General features: G+C 47.6%; 1 pseudogene across 1 annotated transcript in view; it reads right to left on the bottom strand.

Annotated features, from left to right (window-relative positions):
- Window positions 1-18,292, bottom strand: part of LOC310853176 (voltage-dependent L-type calcium channel subunit alpha-1C-like) — a 290,615-nt pseudogene that overhangs the window by 221,902 nt on the left and 50,421 nt on the right. The gene's annotated exons all lie outside the window — the stretch shown is intronic.

The following is an 18,292-nucleotide window of genomic DNA, read 5'->3' as shown; positions in this document are numbered from 1 at the left end:
CTCTAAATCTGTTGCTGTTTTATTATTGTAAACGCTGTTCTGTGTGAGCGTGTTTTTAAGGGTCTGGAAAATCTTTTGCTTTTGTCACGATATAACTATTTTTTAGCATTAAAGGGACATTTCACCGCTGGAAGAAACTGCAGTCACTCAATGTTAACAGTATTTGTAGTAGATAACAGCATAGCACAATTTGAAATGTGCACCCTATGGCCAGAAAAATAATGAAGTCTGTGTGTTTAACTGGTGAATTCCTACAATGCCCATAATGCTTTATTCCATCCTTATGGAGAGGGGGAGGCTTTGATTGGAGGTGTGACTTTGTAGTCCAGGAAGGAAGTGAGACCACATGGTCATGAACATGACTACAATATAAATAAATAAAATCATACATCATACATGACATACAACCCCCAGGAAAGTGTTTCTTGTGTCCTAAACATCATTAAAATAAGCTCTTGTTGCAAAAGGGGTGAAGTGGCCCTTTAATAAAAGTCTCGGGATCTCAGAAATACAAGTGAGTTCAAAATCTCCGCTGCCAGGTGTAGGAAAAACAAAGATTCCAGTCAGCGTCATGGTGGTGCAATAACAACCATAATAATAATAATAATAACAACCAAGTTCAGTTCACATCACGGACACATGCAGATCACAGCGCTGTTAGTTTCTCTTTTACTTTGGAAAATGATTGACATAAAATAGGCCTAAATAATTAAAAAAATATATATTTAGTGATAGCCTATTTGATATCAGATCAGAAGCATGATTTAACTCACCAACAACAATACCAACAGGCGTAATTCTATTAGATGTTTTTGTTATAAATAAATTAATCTGATATGACAGCAATAAATAAATCAGTGGTGCAGCTACAAACAAACCGCATACAAATTGCACTATGAAAGCTTCAGTAAATACATCTCCATCTCTAATCTTCCATTAAAAGTTAAAAGTTAAATATCGGCAGTAGGGCCCAAGGTCAGATGACGATCGGCAGTCTAAATTGCTAACGGTTTATTAGGACATAAAACCTGAGGAAACAGCAGGGAAATAAGCTACAACATACTGAGAAAACTAAACAAAAAATTACTGCTGGGCCGTTATCGAGACTTTTATCGCTCGGTAAATAAAATATCGCCGTTAATCTAATCTGGAAGGCAGCTGGGTCTGCATAGTGGCCAGGAGGCGGGCCGTGTGTGCGTGCGTGTGTGTGTGCGTGTGTGAAGTGGAAACCGAGCTACACTTCCTAACCATCTGTCCATTGTACCAAGACATCAGAGACACATACTGTCTGTCCACTGTACCAAGACATCAGAGACACATACTGTCTGTCCATTGTACCAAGACATCAGAGACACATACTGTCTGTCCACTGTACCAAGACATCAGAGACACATACTGTCTGTCCATTGTACCAAGACATCAGAGACACATACTGTCTGTCCATTGTACCAAGACATCAGAGACACATACTGTCTGTCCATTGTACCAAGACATCAGAGACACATACTGTCTGTCCACTGTACCAAGACATCAGAGACACATACTGTCTGTCCACTGTACCAAGACATCAGAGACACATACTGTCTGTCCACTGTACCAAGACATCAGAGACACATACTGTCTGTCCATTGTACCAAGACATCAGAGACACATACTGTCTGTCCATTGGACCAAGACATCAGAGACACATACTGTCTGTCCACTGTACCAAGACATCAGAGACACATACTGTCTGTCCACTGTACCAAGACATCAGAGACACATACTGTCTGTCCACTGTACCAAGACATCAGAGACACATACTGTCTGTCCATTGTACCAAGACATCAGAGACACATACTGTCTGTCCATTGTACCAAGACATCAGAGACACATACTGTCTGTCCATTGTACCAAGACATCAGAGACACATACTGTCTGTCCACTGTACCAAGACATCAGAGACACATACTGTCTGTCCACTGTACCAAGACATCAGAGACACATACTGTCTGTCCACTGTACCAAGACATCAGAGACACATACTGTCTGTCCATTGTACCAAGACATCAGAGACACATACTGTCTGTCCATTGGACCAAGACATCAGAGACACATACTGTCTGTCCACTGTACCAAGACATCAGAGACACATACTGTCTGTCCACTGTACCAAGACATCAGAGACACATACTGTCTGTCCACTGTACCAAGACATCAGAGACACATACTGTCTGTCCACTGTACCAAGACATCAGAGACACATACTGTCTGTCCACTGTACCAAGACATCAGAGACACATACTGTCTGTCCACTGTACCAAGACATCAGAGACACATACTGTCTGTCCATTGTACCAAGACATCAGAGACACATACTGTCTGTCCATTGTACCAAGACATCAGAGACACATACTGTCTGTCCATTGTATCAAGACATCAGAGACACATACTTCCCACAGATTACAACCACACACGGAGATTTCAAAAACATGACCAATGACAAAAAAACTCCCATATCTGCTGGGCGAAGTACAACAATGTGCAAACACAGCAGCAAGTTTTGTGAGTTGCTGTGACAGGAGAAGGATATCAAATGGAACACAACCACCCCAAAGACTAATAATTGTGTATATGTCTGCACTATACCTGCATCGAGTGATCTTGGTACATAGAATTTGATCTATTGAAGATTCTGACTTTCAAATGTACATAATCTTTGCTTTGATTGTATTGCTGTGTTGTTGTAGTGTTCTTTCTGCTTTGGCAATGTAAACGCATGTTTTCTCATGCCAATAAAGCCCTTTGAATTAAATTGAATTGAAAATTGTGTGTGTGTGAGAGAGGAGCAAACGCTATATGAGCATCAAGAGCAGTAGCCCTCCAAGCAGAACCCAATGGTACTGAAGTTTCTGACTTTTTGACGACACAGACCATTGGGTCCTGTTCCAGCAGTATCCTGCCACCTGGTACGCGGACATACATAAAACATAAACAACGTGGATAACGCCTGTCTGCGCTCTTTGACGACATTTTTTCGTGTGAGGGCTTCTGAATATGTGAAGTATAAGTACCCATACATGCCGCTGCGAATATCTCCTGTGGCGCGGAAGCCGTTAAGTATTTTTAATCTTTGTTTGACCGATTTGGTCGCTTTGATTCTTCTCTTCCTTCCTTGTTTATTGACACCTCATTGTACCGCCTATCTGGCTAGCTAGTGGCGCTATAGCTATGGCAGAGCAGATCAGAGGCAGGGACGTAGCCGCACAAGCCAACCGCACACCGGGAGGCGGTACAATAAACGGTAAACAAACAAGAAGAAATAAAGCAACCAAATCGGTCAAACAAGGATTAAAAATACTTAACGGCTTCCGCGCCACAGGAGATATTCGCAGCGATTTGTATAGGTACTTATAGTTCACGAATTCAGAATAACTTAAACTAAAAAAGGCTGTCAAACGCCGCAGATACGATCTTAGAGAGAATATTTATGTCGTTCCAGAATTCCCATACGAAAATATAGTTATGAGCAGGGACCCTACATAAAACTCATCCAAATTTCAGAAAAGCTTTATGGAGGGTCCCGAAAGGGGCTACAAGAGCAGCACCTCCAGACTCTTGAACAGTTTCTACTTGTCAACAATTAGACTGCTGAACAAGAACTAGGACTGGTGACGCCGCACAGACTGAACTGAATTGGTCTCCTTTAGTAGAGACTACTCTGTATATACACATAGGCTACATCACTTTATTTAATTATTTTTGCATATTGTACCATGTAGATTAGTCATGTACTATGCACTTTCTTCTTTTAACTGCAATGATGAGCCTGCACAAACAATAATTTCACCCATGTTACTTGTAATGTGATGTGACAATAAAGTTTGAACAGCAACACGTTAAAGTTCTACTTACTAGAAAAGAAAGAGGCAGCGATGGAGCCATAAGTCCATATCCATAAGTTCTGGGACATACAATTGCACTAAATACTGTTATCCATGAGGGCAGCAGGCTGCTGCCTCCTGCTAGCTGTTAGCTAAGAGCTAAAGCATCATCCATGAGGGCAGCAGGCTGCTGCCTCCTGCTAGCTGTTGTGCTAAGAGCTAAAGCATCATCCATGAGGGCAGCAGGCTGCTGCCTCCTGCTAGCTGTCGCGCTAAGAGCTAAAGCATCATCCATGAGGGCAGCAGGCTGCTGCCTCCTGCTAGCTGTTGCGCTAAGAGCTAAAGCATCATCCATGATCACAACCAAAACAAACACCGCTAGGACTAGCTTTGACGGTTGCCACATTTCGTGAGAGAGAAACAAGCAACCAGGTCTATGAAAATGTTAACAGGCCAGATCAAGTCAGAAAATCTGAAAAAGTCAGAAAATAAGTCTAAAATAAGCAACTAGCCTATACAGTATAGTGCTGACTGTCAAACATCATTGTCCAATGTTGTTTTAGAGCAGTGGTTCTCAATCTTCACTAACCATCTTCACTTGATACTATCAATAAAGGCAGAAAAGCCAAAAGCTACTAATTTAACATGCAGACGATACAAATCCCAGAAAAAACAACATTCACAAAGTGTTCTTGCCGAGCCATGAGGCCCATAGGGCAGGAGCCTGTCTCCTGTTTCTGTAGCGTGAGGCAGCTTGATGTACAAGTACACCCCCTGGACATGTACAAGTAGTATGTCGTAGGGACTTACCCCCAATCCAACCCTTGATGCTGAGTGCCAAGCAGGGAGACACTGGGACCATTTCTATAGTCTTTGGTATGACCCGGCCAGGGATCGAACCCCGACCTCCCAGTCTCAGGGCGGACACTCTAACCACAAGGCCACTGAGCTGCATGGTTCACAAAGTGACACGCAAAACCTTTCCGGCAAGGAAAAAGGAGATGACAGATTTGCAGAATTGCAATAATCTTGGTGAGATTAGAGTATGTACTTCCAGCAGCCAGAATAATTGCAAAAATAAGACTCAAGTGAGTGTGAGTTTTAAGAGACGGATGGGGGATTATCCAACATGCTCAGGAGATTACAGACAATTCTCACCCTCACTTCTCTCTCCGCACAATCCCTACCGTGGATTCTAGAAGCTGATCCTAGAATATCTATTCTGTAAAGCAGTGGTTCTCAACCTTTTCAGGCCACGACCGCCCAAGATAATCATATTTGAAGGCTCCAACCTTGACATTAAGCACATGAATTGTAGGAGATGAGGCATTACATTTTGTGTGACACACAGAGATAAATATTGTGGAAAATATCAGAACTATTATATTATATTATTATATTATATAAGAACCCCATTCACTGTCATCTGGTCATTTGGGAACCAACCGGTGAAAAGAACTGAACCGGTTCCCATTGAGAACCAACCGGTGAAAAGAACTGAACCGGTTCCCATTGAGAACCAACCGGTGGAAAGAACTGAACCGGTTCCCATTGAGAACCAACCGGTGGAAAGAACTGAACCGGTTCCCATTGAGAACCAACCGGTGGAAAGAACTGAACCGGTTCCCATTGAGAACCAACCGGTGGAAAGAACTGAACCGGTTCCCATTGAGAACCAACCGGTGGAAAGCTGGTCTGAGAGGAAGGAGGGGCGACGCTCCTCTCAACCCTCCCATATAAAAATAGAACTGTTTATTACTCAAATACTACGGTGACATTCCGGTCGGTCTGACCTCCGTCAGATGAATGAGCAAAGAAACAGGGTCTATATAAAGGAGCTGTCTGCTTCTCATTTCCTCGCTGCTGTTGCCGGGTCATGGATTGGATCTGTACATAATACTTTACTTTACTTTTTTTAATACTCACTTTAAAGCCATACACACATTTGGCCGGTTAAGAGTGACACTATACTGCCTCCCCCTCTCGCCCCTCGCCTAGAACTGGCATTCATCTTGGAACGGGTGAAAAAAAAAAGATAAATAATAATAACGATGATCCACGCTCCATAGAGTCCTGTAATGGTCGCGATCCGGTTCAAGATGCCGTGTCACAGGACACGCCATTTGTAAAGTCCCGTGTTTTAGTAATATTGTTCCTGCTGGACTACATACTGCAAACCAGGTGAAGAAATCACAGACTGAGGCTTTAACCTTTGCTTTTGTATACGAAATATTCCAGACCATTAAGCGTCATTCATAGTCTAATATTTTTGGAGGTTCGGGTGACCACCGAACTACAACATGACGTCACTGAGCCGCGGTGAAGAGCAAACCACCGCTCTCCCCAGCCCTTCTCTCTGTTTTTACTCACCACCGCTCCACGTTATTACAGCTCCGGTGGTCACCTCACCACCGGAAATCCAGACTACAAAGTATTGCTAGTTTGACCACTTCAAATGCTCTAATCTTTAAATAGCCTAATAATTGAAAATAGCCTTACAATGTCTGCGAGGCATTGAGAGATTGTAAAGATCTATTTTTGCATGCTATGCTGGGGTCTATGCAATCCAAAGGACAAGGAAATGAAATGAGTCGTGGCCATGCATGTCATGACGACGAGGCTGAATTGACAGCCTTGACAGCCTCGTTGATTCAGTTCAGCCTGCTGAGACTATACTCAGTATAAACACAGAGGCGCTTTGACATGTTGGAGCAAAGGGCTTTGGTTCTGGAACCTGAGAAAGAGATAGCAGCGGAATAGGACTTATTGTGTTGCAGTCTGGTTCAGATTACAGCCAAGGTTAATATCCTGTCTCAATCTGTACATCTATAGATAAACGCAACACACACACGCACACACTCAAATACAAAGACACAAACACACGCATACACACACTCACACTCCACTCACACTCACACTCAAATACAAAGACACAAACACTCACACTCACACTCACACTCACACTCACACTCACACTCACACTCACACTCACACTCACACTCACACTCAAATACAAAGACACAAACACACGCATACACACTCACACTCACACTCGAGGGAAACAAATACGAGAAATATCACTTCCTCAGTTTGTTTTCGTTTGTCTCTGAAAATGTCAAATGACCGGCAAACCGACAGTTAGCGGCTCTGTGACCCTTGACCCCCGGCACACGTATAGTACACTAACTCAGAAGGTCCTAATCCACAGGGTTCATATTCATACCTCCTTCTCTCACGCCTTCATTTTCTCATTATCTCTCTGCCTAATTTGTCTGCCTTACGTTCCCTCACTAGTTCTCTCTCTCTCTTTTGTGCAACAGTAGTGTTACAAAGATGGAATCTGTTCCGTTGAGGAGGAGAGTTTATCATTCAGGGTTGATTTCCAGGTAAAAAAAAAAGCCATTTTTATTTCACTCTCTCCCCCTATACCACGCGCCAATGTCACAACCCAGCTTTCACTGCGGTTTAGTTTAGTTATGGGTTTAGTGGTACTCAATGTCACAACCCAGCTTTCACTGGGGTTTAGTTTAGTTATGGGTTTAGTGGTACTCAGCGTATAAACACCTTGGGCTTGGATCACTAATATTTTGGGCGTGAAGGAATATTCCAAACTTCACACGTCAGTAGTCTAGATAGAATAAGGCATTCTAATGACATAAAGCAAGCTCGGTCCCATGTACTGTAAGTCTACATCCAGTCACAGACGACAAAAGATTACTGAATCAGACTACTATAACGTGGGACGTTTGGAAGGTGTAAACAGCTTAGTGAATCGGGCCCCCGCCTAGGGTGTAGTCTCCCAGGGTTTAACCCATTTTGGGCGAGAACCCCTTTTAGCTATTGAAAAATAGCAGATCTACAAGCTCATAGCGCGCCACCGAGTGGCGTGCTACGAGCTTGTAAAAATCTGAGAACGACTGACATAGAAGCATAGCTTTTTCAGAAAACTGTCAGGATGTAGAAGACATTTTTTAGAATCTGATCTCAGGTCAAAATGGGTTAAACACCGAGAGTTTAGCCACCCAGGGTTTAGTCAACCCAGGATTTAGCCACCCACCGGTTTAGTCAACAAGGGTTTAGTAGACCCCCGAGTATTGAAAAAACAAATGTCCCTAGATAATATCCTCTGCTGTTATACTGCAGTGGGTTCTCCGCGCGCGCATCCATCACTTAGACGGTGTGTAACCAGATCAAATGGACTGTGGAGAAAAGAGTATGCGTGTGCCGGTGTTGGAGTGAAGTGTGTTAAGCTGTATAGTGTAGAAAAATGAACCTCTGTCTGCATTATGTTCCAACCGGGAATGGATGGTGTGAAACTTCTGGAGTAGAACAGAGCTAGGAGGAGCAGTGTTGTTTTCCTCGACTAAAACTGACTACCTTTTTTCACTGACGGAAACTAGATGGAAAACTAAATGGAAACTAAGCTACAATAACTAAGCCTAAGACTAAATGTATTGACAATTTCGCCGACAGCTAAAAACTAGACTAAAATGTTAGGAAAAAACTAGTGGACAAGAGATCCAGTATAAGTCATTTTACACTTGGTTGCATGCTGAAAATAGCAGATCTACAAGCTCACAACGCGTCACTGTGAGCTTGTAGATCTGCTATTTTCAGCAAATGTAAAATCAGTCATTATGACGGCATCAATACGGCATCAACATTTTAGTCGACTAAATCAACTGTAGATTTAGACGACTAAAACCTTATGACATTCAGTCGACTAAAACTAGACTGACACTAAAACATTCCAGGTGACTAAAATGGGACTGAAACTAAATTAAAACTATTCAAGAGACTATGACTAAAACAAAAACAAAAATCAAAATTTGCTGGCAAAAACAACAGTGGGTAGGAGGGCTTGTCAGCACCATTCTGTATAGGCCTATAGGCTTACGTTACGTAAGTAATCTGTGCATATATGGTAGGATATTTCTTCATGTTTGTATATTCCTCCATTTGGCTTCATGTGGCTACAGGTTTATCCTATCATCAAAAGCTGTCATTAATGATGAAATATACACCATGGCCTCAGTTGTGCCTGTAGGTCTTTCTCAAGGCTATGAGGAAGAGAGTCTTTGAGAGCCGAAGTCAAAGTCGTACCATTAGTCACACACGATGCCGCAGTGAAATGTGTTGATTCCCGAGCGTGCGCCGCGCTCGGGAATCATTCGTTAATTTGAGGGCCAAGCATTGGTTGACGGGTCCCATTTTTTACAGTCTTTGGTACGACCCGGCCGGGGATCGAACCCCCGACCTCCCAGTTTCAGGGCGGACACTCTCTAACCACAAGGACCACTACGGTCTGCCACGACCTCCAACCAAAGACCAAAATGGACCAGCCCATATTTGCATGCCTGACTCTCGCCTCCCAAAACAAGTCCTGTATTCCCAGATGGTTGAAGGGAAAATGGGCGCCGGGAGGTCAGAAGAAGAGGTACAACATTAGGACAATATTAGAACAAGCCTAAAGATGTGCCACGTTGACCTGAAAGCTTGGGCAGACACACACAGGACGGCCTGGAGGAACCTATAGTCTGTGAGGGTGCTACACAGTGTGATGATGCATTGTGTGTGTGTGTGTGTGTGTGTGTGTGTGTGTGTGTGTGTGTGTGCCTACAGTACTTCACTTATCTCAATATTCGATTGACTTCAGACAGAGACCAATCAAATCAAATCTCTCACTCACTCACGCACGCACGCACGCACGCAGAAAGACAGGCATTAATTTTAATCAATAGGGATTCATTAGTATTGACTGAATGATGATGTATTCATCAACCTATCTTGTGATTAACAAATCGATACCACTATGAGACGTTCACTGATGCACGGTCACGCACGCACGCACGCACACACGCACGCACGCACGCACGCACATACGCACATACGCACGCACACACGCACACACGCACGCACGCACGCACACACGCACAAACGCACGCACGCGTCCCAAGTGACCTGTTCTCTCCTCATCTCACCATCCTTTTATTGGTCTTTCTGTTCTCATCTGTGTTACATAATATGAGTTATCATTTCCTCCTCTCTCATCTCCTTACATCACACACACACACACACACACACACACACACACACACACACACACACACACACACACACACACACACACACACACACACAACACAACACACGTCATCGATTTGTTTGCTTTGTTGTGCTTGATCGAAAAAGTAATCAATAGATTCATCACTGGGAAAACAATCAATAGTTGCAGCCCTAATCTCTGCCTCTCTCTCGCCCTCTCCTCTTCCTCTCACACGCTCTCCTCTCTCATCATGTGTGGTCCTCTCTCTCTCTCTCTCTCTCTCTCTCTCTCTCTCTCTCTCTCTCTCTCTCAGTTACCACCTCTCCTCCGCTGGCTTCCTGCTGCTTCCTATCACCTTCCTGCTGTCCTCCCTCCAGCCTGCCATCCTCCTCCCCGCTCCATTTCAGCTGTCAATCTCCACTGTCATTCTCTCTCTCCCTCCCTCTCCCTCTCCCTCTCCCTCTCCCTCTCCCTCTCCCTCTCTCTCTCTCCCTCTCCCCTCTCCCTCCCCCTCTCTCTCTCTCTCTCTCTCTCCCTCTCCCTCTCCCTCTTCCTCTCTCTCTCTATCTCTCTCTCTCTCTCTCTCCCCCCTCTCCCTCTCCCTCCCCCTCCCCATCTCCCCCTCCCCCTCTCTCTGGTGGAAAAAGCACTTATTTTTTACAAGTAACAGTAAAGTCTGTTTATGTTACAAGTAAAAGTACTGAAAATGGAAAAGAATATTAAGGGACGGTTCTGTCTATTCGACCTTCATCAGGCTAGTGTAGGAAGTATATGTACAACCGCCCCCCACAGTACCTCTGTGTACGCTGGGACTGGACACTGTCCTACAAGCCCCCCACAGTACCTCTGTGTACGCTTTGACTGGACACTGTCCTACAAGCCCCCCACAGTACCTCTGTGTACGCTGGGACTGGACACTGTCCTACAAGCCCCCTCACAGTACCTCTGTGTACGCTGGGACTGGACACTGTCCTACAAGCCCCCTCACAGTACCTCTGTGTACGCTGGGACTGGACACTGTCCTACAAGCCCCCTCACAGTACCTCTGTGTACGCTGGGACTGGACACTGTCCTACAAGCCCCCCACAGTACCTCTGTGTACGCTGGGACTGGACACTGTCCTACAAGCCCCCTCACAGTACCTCTGTGTACGCTGGGACTGGACACTGTCCTACAAGCCCCCCACAGTACCTCTGTGTACGCTGGGACTGGACACTGTCCTACAAGCCCCCCACAGTACCTCTGTGTACGCTTTGACTGGACACTGTCCTACAAGCCCCCCCACAGTACCTCTGTGTACGCTGGGACTGGACACTGTCCTACAAGCCCCCTCACAGTACCTCTGTGTACGCTGGGACTGGACACTGTCCTACAAGCCCCCTCACAGTACCTCTGTGTACGCTGGGACTGGACACTGTCCTACAAGCCCCCTCACAGTACCTCTGTGTACGCTGGGACTGGACACTGTCCTACAAGCCCCCCACAGTACCTCTGTGTACGCTGGGACTGGACACTGTCCTACAAGCCCCCTCACAGTACCTCTGTGTACGCTGGGACTGGACACTGTCCTACAAGCCCCCCACAGTACCTCTGTGTACGCTGGGACTGGACACTGTCCTACAAGCCCCCCACAGTACCTCTGTGTACGCTGGGACTGGACACTGTCCTACAAGCCCCCCCACAGTACCTCTGTGTACGCTGGGACTGGACACTGTCCTACAAGCCCCCCACAGTACCTCTGTGTACGCTGGGACTGGACACTGTCCTACAAGCCCCCTCACAGTACCTCTGTGTACGCTGGGACTGGACACTGTCCTACAAGCCCCCCAACAGTACCTCTGTGTACGCTGGGACTGGACACTGTCCTACAAGCCCCCAACAGTACCTCTGTGTACGCTTTGACTGGACACTGTCCTACAAGCCCCCCACAGTACCTCTGTGTACGCTGGGACTGGACACTGTCCTACAAGCCCCCCACAGTACCTCTGTGTACGCTGGGACTGGACACTGTCCTACAAGCCCCCCACAGTACCTCTGTGTACGCTGGGACTGGACACTGTCCTACAAGCCCCCCACAGTACCTCTGTGTACGCTGGGACTGGACACTGTCCTACAAGCCCCCCACAGTACCTCTGTGTACGCTGGGACTGGACACTGTCCTACAAGCCCCCCACAGTACCTCTGTGTACGGCTTGGACTGGACACTGTCCTACAAGCCCCCCCACAGTACCTCTGTGTACGCTTTGACTGGACACTGTCCTACAAGCCCCCTCACAGTACCTCTGTGTACGCTGGGACTGGACACTGTCCTACAAGCCCCCTCACAGTACCTCTGTGTACGCTGGGACTGGACACTGTCCTACAAGCCCCCACACAGTACCTCTGTGTACGCTAGGACTGGACACTGTCCTACAAGCCCCCCACAGTACCTCTGTGTACGCTGGGACTGGACACTGTCCTACAAGCCCCCCACAGTACCTCTGTGTACGCTGGGACTGGACACTGTCCTACAAGCCCCCCACAGTACCTCGGTGTACGCTGGGACTGGACACTGTCCTACAAGCCCCCCACAGTACCTCTGTGTACGCTAGGACTGGACACTGTCCTACAAGCCCCTCACAGTACCTCTGTGTACGCTGGGACTGGACACTGTCCTACAAGCCCCCCCACAGTACCTCTGTGTACGCTTTGACTGGACACTGTCCTACAAGCCCCCTCACAGTACCTCTGTGTACGCTGGGACTGGACACTGTCCTACAAGCCCCTCACAGTACCTCTGTGTACGCTGGGACTGGACACTGTCCTACAAGCCCCTCACAGTACCTCTGTGTACGCTGGGACTGGACACTGTCCTACAAGCCCCCTCACAGTACCTCTGTGTACGCTTTGACTGGACACTGTCCTACAAGCCCCCTCACAGTACCTCTGTGTACACTGGGACTGGACACTGTCCTACAAGCCCCCTCACAGTACCTCTGTGTACGCTTTGACTGGACACTGTCCTACAAGCCCCCCACAGTACCTCTGTGTACGCTGGGACTGGACACTGTCCTACAAGCCCCCCACAGTACCTCTGTGTACGCTGGGACTGGACACTGTCCTACAAGCCCCCCACAGTACCTCGGTGTACGCTGGGACTGGACTCTGTCCTACAAGCCCCCTACAGTACCTCTGTGTACGCTGGGACTGGACACTGTCCTACAAGCCCCCCACAGTACCTCTGTGTACGCTGGGACTGGACACTGTCCTACAAGCCCCTCACAGTACCTCTGTGTACGCTGGGACTGGACACTGTCCTACAAGCCCCTCACAGTACCTCTGTGTACGCTGGGACTGGACACTGTCCTACAAGCCCCCCACAGTACCTCTGTGTACGCTGGGACTGGACACTGTCCTACAAGCCCCCTCACAGTACCTCTGTGTACGCTTGGACTGGACACTGTCCTACAAGCCCCCCACAGTACCTCTGTGTACGCTGGGACTGGACACTGTCCTACAAGCCCCTCACAGTACCTCTGTGTACGCTGGGACTGGACACTGTCCTACAAGCCCCTCACAGTACCTCTGTGTAACGCTTTGACTGGACACTGTCCTACAAGCCCCTCACAGTACCTCTGTGTAACGCTTTGACTGGACACTGTCCTACAAGCCCCTCACAGTACCTCTGTGTACGCTTTGACTGGACACTGTCCTACAAGCCCTCACAGTACCTCTGTGTACGCTGGGACTGGACACTGTCCTACAAGCCCCTCACAGTACCTCTGTGTACGCTTTGACTGGACACTGTCCTACAAGCCCCCCCCAGTACCTCTGTGTACGGCTTGGACTGGACACTGTCCTACAAGCCCCCCACAGTACCTCTGTGTACGCTTTGACTGGACACTGTCCTACAAGCGACACCTGGATGAAGTGAAGTCCAAGACAACCGCAAAGGGTCTCGCTCATCCGCCACCTTGGGGAGCTTCCCCCCCCCAAACCCTACGAGTATCCACACAAGCCCTGGTCCTACCCGTAGCAGAATACTGGTCCTACCCGTAGCAGAATACTGGTCCTACCCGTAGCAGAATACTGCGCCCCTGCCTGGAGCAGAGGCCCACAAAACAAGCTTGGTTTGCGTCTGATTTATCTAAACGATAGTATTTCCATCCATCCATCCATCTTCTACCGCTTATCCGTAGTCGGCTCGCGGGGCAACAGCTCCACCAGAGTGCTCCATGAGACTTCCTTCTCCATTAGTGACTTCCTCCTGGGGGATTCCGAGACATTCCAAGTCGATGTGTTTCCTCCAACTGCGCCTTGGTCTGCCCCGGGGTCTCCTCCCAGTGGCTCGAGAGGCATCCTAACCAGATGCCCGATCCACCTAAGCTGGCTAGTATTTTGCTTACCAAAAGTATGTTTTGGGTGGATTAAATGACAATGTTACAATGTTACAGTCCGCTATGTTACAACATAGCGGACTTTACTTCCTGACTCAGCGGTTTCTGGACAAAACGAGTATCGCTCATTCACAATGCATTAGTGGCAGCGAGAGCCCTCCCTCCACCAGATGGCGCTGTGGCGTTGGATGAGTTATGTATAAGTTGCATAAAAACCTTGTCCTACGTAGATAAGGCAGAAGTGGTAAATGCATGTTTTGTAGTATGAGATATAATGGAGTAGAAGCAAAAGTACAGAAAACTGGAAATAGTCCAGTTAAGTAAAGATTTGAAAAATGGTACTTAAGTACATACTTGAGTAAATGTACGTAGTTACTTTGCCTTTCCTTCCAATCATCTCATCTGTGACCCCCCCCCCCCCCCCCCCCCCCCCCACACACACACACACACACACACACACACACACACACACACACACACACCACCCCCTCCATCTAATCCATCCATCTGTCATTCCCTTCATTAGTTCTCCAGTGGAGGACAAGCTCATTTTCAGCCTCCATCGCTCCTCCTTCCTCTATCAATCTACCATCCGTGTTCTCTTCATTTCTCTACATCTTTCTCTCTCGCGTCATTGCCCCCCCCCCCCCCCATCATCTTCCTCGTCATTCTTAACCCATTCTGACCTGAGATCAGATTCTAAAAATGTCTGTTTGAAAATGACAGTTTTCTGAAAAAGCTATGTTTCTATGTCAGTCGTTCTTCGATTTTTCAAAAATAGCAGACCTACAAGCTCTTAGCGCGCCACTCGGTGGCGCGCTATGAGCTTGTAGATCTGCTATTTTTCAATAGCTAAAGCATAGCATGATGCCAACACCAAAAGGGGTTCCCGTTCAGAATGGGTTAACTGCATATGGGACCACATCCCCCCCCCCCCGTCTCTCTCTACCTCATTTCAATTAAGTTGAATGTAATTAAACACAAATTGATTTTTACTGGCGTGAGCAAACATATGTTTACAGGGCCAAGGCGAGTGTGAAACTATAAACAATGCAAACTATAAGAATGAGTGTGCACAATTAAAAGGGAATAAAGACATCTGTGAAGTGTGAACATGAGGGTGTGTCACAATGCAACTATAGAAAAAACTAGCTTTGCAAAAACCACAAACAGAAATTGTTATATGCCAGTATAAGGATAACATGGTATAAGGCTTACATTCCGGATGGGAACCATGAGGCATACCCAGTTCCATCCCGGGCTCCCCCGGAGTTAGTGTGGAAGTAGCAAAGACCCTGAACCCCTCATTGCTCCCCATATAAATGCACCATTTAACGTATTTGCTGTGGTTGATGTGCCTCTCTCTCGGCTTTAGTAAAGCCTATAGTCAATCAATCCTTATTTACCAGTGTGATCCATGCTCGCAGGCAGGCACGCATGAATACGCAGATGCACGCACGCACACAGATGCACACACACACGCACACACACACACACCTGCTATACCCCTTATCTGTGAACACACACACACGCAACCACGCACAAAAGATCTGGACCGCTTGATCTATAAGCCCCACTCCAGCACCAAACACACACTACAAGCCCACGTTATGCCGAACAGCGAACACACACACACACACACACACACACACACACACACACACACACACACACACACACACACACACACACACACACACACACACACACACACACACACACACACACACACACACACACACACACACACACACACACACACACACACACACACACACACACACACACAACTGGGACATTTGTGCAGTACAGGACGTGTTGCTATGGTGACCTGACAACCCATAATCTGTGTGTGTGTGTGTGTGTGTGTGTGTGTGTGTGTGTCGCCATAAGGGATGCACACTAGTGCCCTAATGCGAGGCCCCCTATAGTCACACACACACCATAAGGGATGCACACTAGTGCCCTAATGCGAGGCCCCCTAGTCACACACACACACCATAAGGGATGCACACTAGTGCCCTAATGCGAGGCCCCCTAGTCACACACACACCATAAGGGATGCACACTAGTGCCCTAATGCGAGGCCCCCTAGTCACACACACACCATAAGGGATGCACACTAGTGCCCTAATGCGAGGCCCCCTAGTCACACACACACCATAAGGGATGCACACTAGTGCCCTAATGCGAGGCCCCCTAGTCACACACACACACCATAAGGGATGCACACTAGTGTCCTAATGCGAGGCCCCCTAGTCACACACACACCATAAGGGATGCACACTAGTGCCCTAATGCGAGGCCCCCTAGTCACACACACACCATAAGGGATGCACACTAGTGCCCTAATGCGTGGCCCCCTAGTCACACACACACACCATAAGGGATGCACACTAGTGCCCTAATGCGAGGCCCCCTAGTCACACACACACCATAAGGGATGCACACTAGTGCCCTAATGCGAGGCCCCCTAGTCACACACACACCATAAGGGATGCACACTAGTGCCCTAATGCGTGGCCCCCTAGTCACACACACACACCATAAGGGATGCACACTAGTGCCCTAATGCGTGGCCCCCTAGTCACACACACACACCATAAGGGATGCACACTAGTGCCCTAATGCGTGGCCCCCTAGTCACACACACACACCATAAGGGATGCACACTAGTGCCCTAATGCGTGGCCCCCTAGTCACACACACACCATAAGGGATGCACACTAGTGCCCTAATGCGTGGCCCCCTAGTCACACACACACACCATAAGGGATGCACACTAGTGCCCTAATGCGAGGCCCCCTAGTCACACACACACCATAAGGGATGCACACTAGTGCCCTAATGCGTGGCCCCTAGTCACACACACACCATAAGGGATGCACACTAGTGCCCTAATGCGTGGCCCCCTAGTCACACACACACACCATAAGGGATGCACACTAGTGCCCTAATGCGAGGCCCCCTAGTCACACACACACCATAAGGGATGCACACTAGTGCCCTAATGCGTGGCCCCCTAGTCACACACACACCATAAGGGATGCACACTAGTGTCCTAATGCGAGGCCCCCTAGTCACACACGCACCATAAGGGATGCACACTAGTGCCCTAATGCGAGGCCCCCTAGTCACACACACACCATAAGGGATGCACACTAGTGTCCTAATGCGAGGCCCCCTAGTCACACACACACCATAAGGGATGCACACTAGTGTCCTAATGCGAGGCCCCCTAGTCACACACACACCATAAGGGATGCACACTAGTGTCCTAATGCGAGGCCCCCTAGTCACACACACACCATAAGGGATGCACACTAGTGCCCTAATGCGAGGCCCCCTAGTCACACACACACCATAAGGGATGCACACTAGTGCCCTAATGCGAGGCCCCCTAGTCACACACACACCATAAGGGATGCACACTAGTGCCCTAATGCGAGGCCCCCTAGTCACACACACACCATAAGGGATGCACACTAGTGCCCTAATGCGAGGCCCCCTAGTCACACACACACACCATAAGGGATGCACACTAGTGCCCTAATGCGAGGCCCCCTAGTCACACACACACACCATAAGGGATGCACACTAGTGCCCTAATGCGTGGCCCCCTAACTGCTGTGAACGTCGTGATAAACGCCTGGGAATTGTACCGAAAAGCCAACATCTTTAACCACCAGCCTAAAGGGGAATTCACCCTTTGGGCTACAGGGGAGATTGTGGTCATCAGGCAGAGGCTCTGAGACTGAGCTGGGACTATACTGAGACTGTACACCCATTAAATTCACCGTAGGGTGAATGCAAATATTATATTCACCGTAGAGTGAATGTAAATATTATATTCACCGTAGAGTGAATGTAAATATTATATTCACCGTAGAGTGAATGTAAATATTATATTCACCGTAGAGTGAATGTAAATAATGTATCCATTATGATCATATCACTGTGTTAACTGCTAACACTGTTATCAGCCTATATAGCCACTGTCAATATAG

This window comes from Protomyctophum parallelum (assembly GCF_964188405.1).
Source record: "Protomyctophum parallelum genome assembly, chromosome: 22".
Taxonomy (NCBI): domain Eukaryota; kingdom Metazoa; phylum Chordata; class Actinopteri; order Myctophiformes; family Myctophidae; genus Protomyctophum; species Protomyctophum parallelum.
Note: the sequence above shows the minus strand (reverse complement) of the source record. Positions and strands in the feature narration are given on the sequence as shown.